Consider the following 10,598-nt stretch of genomic DNA (forward strand, 5'->3'; position numbering starts at 1 on the left):
AGGAAGAAATTATAAATCATCTATAAGGTGGACATCTACAGTGCATACATCCAACACGGCTTCCTCCTTCTTAGAACAGCACCCTGTTTCTTCTGAAGAACTCTTGTTTCTTTGTACCATCAACTTAGGAATCTAATGGGGACTGCTGATTGTGAAAGCCTGACACCCAGTCACAGGAGGGTGTGTGTGTGTGTGTGTGTGTGTGTGTGTGTGTGTGTGTGTGTGTGTCTCAGGTCTACTGACGTCCTTTATTTGAATAGACACTAAGGGGAAGGGGGAAGTCCCTCCTTTTGGTAAAGGTGGTAGAGATGAGCCTGGGAACTCCAGAAGCTATGGTTCCAGTCTGGGAGGAGGTTAACTGTGTGAGAAAAAGGAAACTAATTCACTTAGAAAATCAGAGAAATGATGGTGAGAGAGGATTGGGAAGACACAAGCCAGCCCTTCATTCCCCTTTATCTTGAGAGCAGCTCTTCCCACACTCTTCCCCTACTTTGGTTATGACCCAATAAATTGGCTTTCTGCCTAAGCTAGTCTGAGAAGGTATTTTGTCATTGCTACCATAGTTCAGAGTAATAAAAATGAATACCCAGAAGTTGGGTGTTGTCAGGGACAGAACCTGAAGTGTGGAAATGACAGTTGAGTTCTGGGTGAGACAGGGATTAAAGCAAACTAATTATTTTATAGTAAGCCAGTTGTTTAAATCTTCACCTTTGTCTCTTTGGACTCAGACCACATGCCCACCAATGCTGAAACATTAAGGAGATATAAACAAAGGTCAGAACATTAGAGTCTGCAGGCTACTTTAAAAAAAAAAAAGCTCACTGCAAAGTAAGCTATACAAACAAAAGAATTGTGTAGAACATACCTATATTCTTTAAAGAATTAAGGCATTAAAATGGAAGCCTGTACTCACCTGCCAGGTGAAAAAGGAGACTATTTACTCTATAGCCTATTACCCTATTAGCCTTTACTCCTATCCAATTTCTTCCCTCTCCATCCTCCACAGAGGTAACACTTTCCTGGATTTTCTAATTTTCTGTTAATTCAAGCATCTTGCTCATTTCTAATTGGGTGGTCTATCTTTTTCTTGTTGATCTGTAGAGAAAAGAAACTCTCACACATTACTAGTGAGAGTATATATTCATGCAACCTATTTGAAAGTAAATTTGGATCAGCTAGTAAAATTGAACATGAGCAAAATCTTTTAGATTTTTATCAATCTGATGGGCGAGAAGTGATACATTGCTGAAGTTTTTAGTTAGCATTTCTCTATCATGAATTATTTCAAGCATTTCTTCATATTTTAAAAGCCGCTTATATTTCTTTACCTGAAAACTTCATTTCTTTTGCTCATTTTCCTGTATAGTCATTAACCTTTTTCTTCTCAATTTCTAGGCACTCTTTATATATTATAGAGAAAGGTCCTTTGTCTATGATATGGTTTATAAATAAAAAAATTTTTTAAACACTGAAGTCTTTCATTCTGTTTCCCTCAGATCCTAAGAGTTTCCTTTTCATTTGTTACCCCCTAGATGAAGTCTATTAGCAAACTGCATGCATATTTACATCAGTCAAGAAGTGTGAGCAGATACTTCCAACAAAGCATATAATATTTGAATTAGACATTTTGAATGTTGAAAGAATTAAAGAATCAGTCAGCTACTGGAGGTAATTTGTGCGGATTCTGAAGTATTTCTATACAACTTTGTTTCTAACAGAAAAGGGAAAACCCTGACTCTGAGTTTGTCTTCTTATTGTGCAGAAAGATTTGAGGACCAAGTTTCAGATATGGTGGGGTCACTCACCCTCATATCTAGTGAGTTCCATATATGAAGAGGCTTTCCTTTTGTTTTACAAGTAGCTCCTTATTGTAGGCTAGCCTTTCACCATTGAGAAATTAGGGTTTAGGTCTTAATCTAAGCAACACTGAGGTTTATTGCATCACCTCCATCCACAGGGGTCTGGTACCCAGGGAAGCCAAGGGTGAGAACAGGGTGAGCCCAGGACACACATGTTAGCAGAGACAGTGCAGCATGATGAGTTGTGCATCCAACACCCTAAGTGTGCTTTAGTTACCAGAATATTTGACACACCCACAAATTAAGTAGCAAAACATTTTAATCCATTAATTCTAAAAATAACAGAGACATTTTATATCCAGTGCCACCTCCTCAAAAGTCTACTGCAGATTAGACAGCCAGACTGCAAATTACAAAGCCAGACATTAAAGTTGAAGATGCAGTTTGGGACAAGACCATCATGGGGAGATTTCCCTCCTCTTTGCTCATAAACATAAGTTGTCAGCTTAAAAAAATCCTCAGACAGAAAAAGAAAGCTTTCTCTCTATATAACGTCTTTATTTTAAATCTGTTTGTAATGTTTGAAGGCAAAACAGATAATCAGAAAACCAACCTCCCAAGCAAGTACAAGGATCTGAGCTGGACTCCTGGGACTAAAGACTGGTTTAGTTCTATTTCTACCAACACTGTGATGTGAGGTACCATGGTTCTCGTTTTAGTTACAAGAGGTGTTAGGAATGAATGCCCACACACAATTAATAATAGCTTATCTAGCACATAACTCTGCAGCACAGTACCAACAACAGGAGTATTTTAAAGCAGGGTGGAGAAGAAAGTAGACATTAATACAACTTAAGGTTTCCTTTGTTCTTCCCCTCCTTTTACAAGGAGAATTCAGCTCAGAAACAAAACTCCAGAATGCCCGTACTGTCCTTTGGCCCACCAGGCCCAGAGAGCCTCAGGCTTTAGTGATGTATCCTTCTCAGATGCGGAAATCATAGATTTCCCGTGTTTTGCTCACGTCTATCTTGATGAGTGTTCTTGCCTCTTGATGAGTGCCAGTCTCAAGCCTCCTTGCTTGTTACATTCGTTCAGTAGAGCAGATTTGTATTCTAAATAGGCTCCTGGGACCAACCTCACCATCTGACAGATCTCCTTTTGTTTTTCATTCAACATCTCTGTGCCAGGGAGGCCAGTGAGGTTCAAGGGCGGTGCACTTCGTCTACCTGAATTCGAAGCCATTGGTACAGAAGGACTCAGGCCAGATTCAATGTCAGCCTGCCGGCGGAGCCACTGCTGGCAGGCTCTACTGTCCTGGATGTACTGGAGAACCTCTGAGAGCCAGTGCGTTTGAGGCGTTCCTCTTCTGGAGTCTTTTTGAGGTGATCCTAGGTTTGGCACTACAAAAATTGGTAATGCCTGCTGTCCTGTATTTCTGGAGCCTCTTGATTTCCCTTCGGAGTTCGAATTCCAATGCATGGCTTTCAATGAACTTGTCATGCTCCACTGGCGCCATTATCCTTGCAAATCGCCTCATTGTTTCATAAAGGTCTTGGACTTCCTTGGGATACAGCCGTTCCATTAACTGAAACTTTCCAAGGTTGATTAATCCATGGTCTCTTACAATTTTTTTCCCCCTTTGTCTCTCCTTTAACCTAGAATGATAGATATCTACAACAGCCATCTTCAGAGTGTGTAAAATGTCTGAGTCATCTTCAACAAAATCAATGTCTCTCAAGTCCCATTCTGCATAATTGTCAAACTCCTCATTGAAATCTGCTCGAGCTGGCATGTATCCTGCCATGTCCCAAGAAAGCAAGGAGTCAAAGGCAGGTCTGGGAGGGTCATCTGTAGAGTGAAATGGAATGGCTGTGTCAGCAGTTTTTGCCTCCTCTGCTTGCTTCAGGTTTAGCAGGGTAGATGCGAACAGATGATTATTGATGAAATGCTTCATGTAGTGCTTCTCACACTCCTCCTTGGTCTTGGTGCACATTTGATCGGCTACATCTCGTCAATTTCCAAAGCCACAGTCCATCACAGCTTCTCAAAGTGCCGTTTCTTCTTGAGCAGTCCAGCTGGGGTCAAGAACAGGAAAATCTGAGGTCATTATTTCATAAGTATGATCACTTTGATGTTTCTTGTACTCAAATCCTCGAGTGAAACATGCTTAAGGAACTCAAACGGTCCATTCCCCAGTTGGCAAAGACTGCTGCTTTGATATTCCTCAGTGTAAGGCTCCTTCAAGGAGATTTCAGAACTGGCCAACACATACAATAAAGCTGACCACCTCCCCCCCTCACCGCATCCCCCTCCTCCACCTAAATAAAAATTTTAACTCATTCTTAGACCTGCACAAAACAGCTCAGGGTGGCACCCTTTCCTCCTTTTATCTAGATATTGCCTCCTGTTGTTTGGTTATTTCTGCTCTGGACTTCTGCATTTCTGCTTCATGATATCCTTAAACTGGTGAAACTGGTTCATTATTTTCTTTCAATTCATGTGCCAAAAAAAAAAATCTAAATGATACAAAAAGGATCATAGGAAAAAAATAACTTTCTAAATTGAAACAGACACCAGAAAAAGTAGAAAATCTGAATAATATTGTAAACATCCTAGAGATGGAATCAACAGTCAACAATTATTTGACCAAAAAAAAGCATTAGGATCAGATTTCTTCATATGCATATTCTATAAGGCAATCAAGGAACAACTAATTCTAATATGACATAAATAGAAAATAAGATACAATTTCCAGCACGTTTTATGAAGTAAACATAATCTTGATACCAGAACTTAATAAGAATTTATGTCAATTATATCTCAATAAAGCTGTTAAAAAATAAAATTCTCAACAAGGATACTATGAAAAAGGAAGATTCTAAGCCAATCTCAGTCATAGAACATAGATTCATGAACACAAAAAATCCTAAATGAGTCACTTACCACCTGAATGCAGTAATATGCAAAAAGGACAATTTTTTGGGACTAATTTTAATTTATCTGAGCTATCAAAGGTAGTTTAATGCTAGAAACTCAATTAATGTAATTCACCACACTAATAGATTAAAGAAAAACTATAATTTTAGATACAGAGCAGCATGCAATAAAATTCAAGATGCAGTTGCAATATAAAAATAGCAAATTAGGAATGAAGAATAATTCTTTTAAAGCGATAAAAACTACCCCATAACAAACATCATACACAAATGTGAAAGGTTTTAACCTCTCCTTATAAAATCAGGAACTATTCCCAATTCTGTTCAATATTATTCTGGATACCCTATTCTATAACATCAGACAAGTAGAAGAAATAAAAGGTGCAAGTAAGTATTGGAAAGAAAAAACAAAACTGTCATTATTCAAAGATGATGCAACTGTGTTCAAAAAATTCCAGACAAATCTACAGATAAATTGTTAAAATCAATGAGAGTTTATCATGACAGACACATACAAAGGAAATATACAAAAATCAATGGTACTCTATACATCAACAATACAAATCAGCAAATGAAATTTTAATGATATATATAATTATATAAAATATGAAGAGCTTATGAATAAATGTAATAAATTTTGTGCAGAACCACTACAGAGAAAATTAGAAAACTTTAGTGAGAGACATTTTTTAACACCCTCAAAACAGAAAGGTATACCATGTTCATGGATTGGAAGACTCAATATGATAAGGGTGCCAATTCTCTTCAAACTGATTTTTAGTCTGAATGCAATCAAACCCCCAGAAAGGTTTTTGTAAAATTAAACCAAAAAAAAAAAAAAAGACAATATAATTCTAAAATGCATACAAAAAATGCAAAAGACAAGATAGCCAAGATATTCTTGAAGAAGAATAATTTAATAAGACCTGATATAGGAAATATCAAGGTTTATTTTAAAGCTGTAATAATTATGATAAAGTGGTATTACAACAATGATAGATATGCAAATGAAACAGAATAGAGAGTCCTAAAACAGATGATTGCACATAATGAGATTATGTTTTTAACTTGGCTATAGTAAACAAATATCACTTTGGTTATATTAAGAAGGCTGCACATCATAATATTAATATACATTCCCTGAGTGGTTGATAGGAGGATACAGGTTAAAAAGGTAGGATAGAAGGAAGGAGAAGGCAAATAAAAACAAACAAATAAATAAATAAATATTGCTTTACCAAAGAACTCATCAAGTCTGATGTGATCCTATTACATTTATAAATATAAATGTCCACGAAATCTTACCAACAGAAAAAAAAGTAGGAGAGTAATATATGTGTTTTGATAACATTTCAGTCGAATATAGAACTCCTGACAATATTTATGTATGAAAAAGGAAAAGGGCTTGAAGGAATACACACTGCTGTGAACATTGGTTACATGATGATGATGGGAGGGGACAAGTATGAGTAGTTTTTCCTTTATATGTATTAGTTTCTAAGTTTTTTACTTGTCACAACTGTCGACAAAACTTCAGTTAACAGTCAAGTTAAGAAGAAAAGAGGGAATTTTATTTGAGCCAAACTGAGGATTATAAACCGGAAGACAGACTCTCAGAAAGCTCTGAGAAACTGTTCCACTTCCACCAACTTCAAGGTGGAAGTTGAAGGCACAGTCATATACATTTTCGAGACAAAGGATCATACATCAAAATGACATACTGATACTTTACACAAAGTTCACCAAGGTTACATAGTCCGGGTAAGCACATACAAAGAGAGCAGCAAGTCCATGACCCACTACAGAGTTGGGAAAGAATGCTATTCTTTTAAGAAGTTACACTGCTAGTGTCAAAAGAAAGGGGAAAAAATTATCTTTATGGTCAAGCAGACACTATTATCTTTGAGGAGGTTTGGTTAATGTGTAATGCAGATGCACACTGCATATTAAGGAGGGAGGGAAGAGGCCCAAACGAATGCAGAGAGAGAATTTTATGTTTAATTTTTTCTTGTCCTGCCTGAAAATATGGATTTTATTTCATCACAGCAAAAGTGATCTGAACATATCAAATAAAGAAAATTAAAATTCATAATAAATTAGAATAAAGAACTTAAGCAATCATGTGAGTGGAGAAAGGTTAATTGAGAGTTGTACCTAAAGAAGTGATTATATACATGTAATCACTTTTTTAAAATATTTATTTTATTTATTTATGTATTTTGGCTGCACTGGGTCTTTGTGGCGGCATGTGGGATCTTTTAGCTGCGGCATGTGGGCTTCTTAGTTGCGGCATGTGGATTCTTAGTTGTGGCACACATGTGGGACCTATTTCCCAGACCAGGGATCGAACCTGGGCCCCTTGCATTGGGAGTGCTGAGTCTTACCCACTGAACCACCAGGGAAGTCCCTATATACATGTAATCATTAATGCAAGTGTTAAGAAGAGATGCTTAAATTATGTGTCATAATGTAAAAATATAATAGTGTGTTATTCCGATGCAGTCAAAAGAAATCACTCTAGGTAGTTCAAGCAGAAAAAAGAACTTCAGCTATTGTACAAGCACATTTCACTGTAAGAACCCAAATCACACGTGAAATCCTGGATGTGAAAGAGTCTGGGAAAAGATAGGCATTTGATTTACAACCCCTGCAGGAAGGCATTCTGGGAGCAGTTGAAATGCTTGTTGATGAAGACACTGCAGGTACCTGCCATACCCCTGCACCCTCCCACACTTACACTTCCAAACATCAGCAAATATTCACCTCCCAGAAGGCAAAGCGCCCACCTTGCGTGGGAGTTGAAGTGAACGGGTCTGAGAACAAGAAAGGTCGGACACAAGTGCTGGGAGATAAAAAAAAAAAAAAAAAAAAAAAAAAGATAAAAGATAAAAGAAAATGCATCGGGGAAAAAGAATATGGAGTATTTGAGAGAGGTTATTACCTTGAAATGTTAGAGTAATGTCTCTTAGTGGCCATGGCTGATGGCGGAAGCCCTCCTATTTCAGATGAGTACTTAACAATCAAAGAAGTCCACACGTGTATTAAGGAAACTGTCCGTTATTGTAGCAACAGAGGAGGGAGCCCTTGAGCTAAGAAACTAAGGAAACTATTCTAACCTCCAACCCTTACCACTCCAGTAAGATATTCCTTTCAATAACTGGTCCATGAAAATCTACTGATTTTAAAATAAGAAAGAAATTTGGAAATCATAGACCATACAAAAATACTCCTTTTTAAAAAACAGAAATGAGTAGCAAAGCTTAAAAGCATTTAAAACAGGATTTTTAAAATCCCCAGTACAATGTCACCACAAAGCTGAGAAAAACCGATATTCTAAAATAAATGTTTAAAATTAGTAAAGCAAATTAAAGGTATGAGGAACCATCATAAAGCAGAAATACAGAAACTCAAAGAAGAGATAGCAAAATAGCAGGGAGATGTGAAATGGAATCTGAAAGACAGTAGAGAAATTGAAGAAAAGGACAAAAACATTTCATAAATAAGGACTAAGTAAAGTAAGGAAGAAAATGGAAAACATAAGAAAAGCAAAGAACATGAAATAAAAATAAAGAAGTAGCTTAAAAATACAGAGAGAGTCTTAAATATTAAAAAGTCAATGGAGATTCACCAGACACATAAATCAAGTCCCACAAAGAAGAAAATCAAAACAACAAAATAGAAGAATTATTTAAAACTATAATTGAGGAAAATATTTCTGAAATAAAAGATTTGAGTCTACATATTAAAAGCTCACATTGTGATAAACATAAGATGAATGCAAGTAAAATTTTTGGACTTTCAAGATAAAAACAGAAGACTTCAGGAAGCCACCCTCACCCCCAACCCAAAAAACAAAATCTAAAAAAATCAGATTGTATGACAGCAATACTCAATGCCAGAAAATTGTGCAGCAAAACTTAGATACTCAAGGAAAGAAAGTGTGTACAGAGGATTTTTGTACAACTAATTTGTCCTGGACGTAAAAGGCTACAAGAATATATTTCTAAATGTGCAAGAACTCAAGGACTGTTGTTTCTAAGAGCTTTCCTGAGGAATTTATAAGGGACAAGTTTTATCCAACCAAGAAACATTTGTGAGAATTAGCAACATGATTACTGTTGAGTACTGAACATTTTAACTGTGGAACTAAGTCTAAGATGAAGGAATAACTAGTAAATAGTATGCAGATATGATCTGCTGTGAAAATGTAGAAATAGCAACACTTCCATCAAATAGGAGGATAAGGGAGAGTGAAAGTGATCAAAGAGTAAGCTCGATGATTGCTTTATATATAATAGCTTCAAGTCAAAGAATATTTAAAACACATAAGCTTCAACAAAATTAAAAATTTTTGTGCATCAGAGGGCACTATTGGGATAGTGAGATCACCTGCAGAGAGGGAGAAAATATTTGCAAGTCAGGCATCATCTGATAAGGGTCTAGGATCCAGACTATATAAAGAACTCTTAAAACTCAACATTAAAAAGGTGAACAACTCAATTTAAAAATGGGCAAAGAACTTGAAGAGATGTTTCTCTGAAGAAGATATACAAGAGGCCAGTGAGCACAAGAAAAGATATTCAGCATCATTAGTCATTAGGAAGATGCAAATCAAAATCCCAACAAGATACCACTTCATACCGAATAGTGTGACTATAATAAAAAAAATTTAATGGAAAGTGACAAGTGTTGACAAGGAGGTGAAGAAATTGGAGCCCTTGTACATTGCTGGTGAGAAGGTAAAATAGTGCAGCCTCTGTGGATAACAACTTGACAGCTCCTCCAAGAGGTCAGCATAGAATTACCAGATGACTCAGTAGTTCCACTCCCAGGCATACACCTAAAAGAACTGAAAACAGGAAGTTCTGGTCCATGACTGAGACATAGGAGTCTCCTGAACTCACCTCCACCCATGATCATGCAAAGTCTACAGCAACATGCAGAGCAATTCTCCTGAAAGAAATCCAGAAACGAGCTAAGCCAATGCTACATATTGGGCAAGCAAAGAAATACCCACATTGAAAATGGTCTTGGCATACCCTTGGCATATGGGGAGCCACTGAGGACAAAGAAGGCAGCGTGGACAATCACAAAGGTTCAAGAGACAAACAAGAGCTTGGGAGGGTGGATGACAAGTTTCCTCTCCTACATGAGGCCACGCCATCAACACTGGGAGACGTGGCTGTTTTATCAAATGCCCAGAAACCAGTACAGACAGTCAAGGAAAATGAAGTCTCCACACTGGGTCTTGGATATCTGGAAATCCCTTCCCCCTACCGGGCACACCCACTTTCACCGAAATCTCCAGCTCTGACTACCGACCCTCAGCTCTGCTAGTCCTGCCATCTCACCAGGACTCCCAGTGCCCAATTATGTCCCAGAAATATCAGAAAGTTTTGCTGCAACAGTTTACTGGGAGGTCCCTGCTCTTTAAGCATCTCCCCTTTTGGAGTCTGAGATTCAGTCTCCACTGGCAGCCACTTTGTCCCCCTAGACGACACAGTAACCTCTTCCTGTGGTCTCTTTTGAGAAATAAATGATGAGGCAAAACACCCTGAGTCTCCAACATGTTAGAATAATTTACTGGCATGAGCAGTCTCCTCTAGACACTTGGGGTAGGGCCGACTTGGGGGGTGGCAGGAACTTACAGTGCAAAGGGAAGTTTCCTAGACAGACCCCAGTGACCTCATGGCTCTGCTGTCCATGGGCTGGTCTCGCTGCCCTGTTCCAAGGAAGCGCCAAGGAAGTCCAAGGCCCCAGGAGGAGACACTTTGAGTGACTACCAGAATGCTGGCCTGGAAGTCAGTCTCAGCTTTGCCCCCAATTTGCTGGGTGAACTCAGGAAAATAGCTCTCCCTCTCTG

The 10,598-nt window shown here is 37.9% G+C and overlaps 1 pseudogene across 1 annotated transcript; it reads right to left on the reverse strand.

Moving 5' to 3' along the window:
• Positions 1–208: 208 nt before the first annotated feature.
• Positions 209–9,649, reverse strand: LOC309646105 (transcriptional adapter 2-alpha pseudogene; annotated as a pseudogene). Its single transcript has 2 exons — positions 9,640–9,649; positions 209–3,965 (listed from the first exon to the last, which is right to left on the reverse strand). The product of its transcript is annotated as a transcriptional adapter 2-alpha pseudogene (transcript).
• Between the last annotated feature and the right edge of the window lie 949 nt (positions 9,650–10,598).

The sequence above is a fragment of the Balaenoptera physalus genome (assembly GCF_965194825.1).
Source record: "Balaenoptera physalus genome assembly, chromosome: 16".
Lineage (NCBI taxonomy): Eukaryota > Metazoa > Chordata > Mammalia > Artiodactyla > Balaenopteridae > Balaenoptera > Balaenoptera physalus.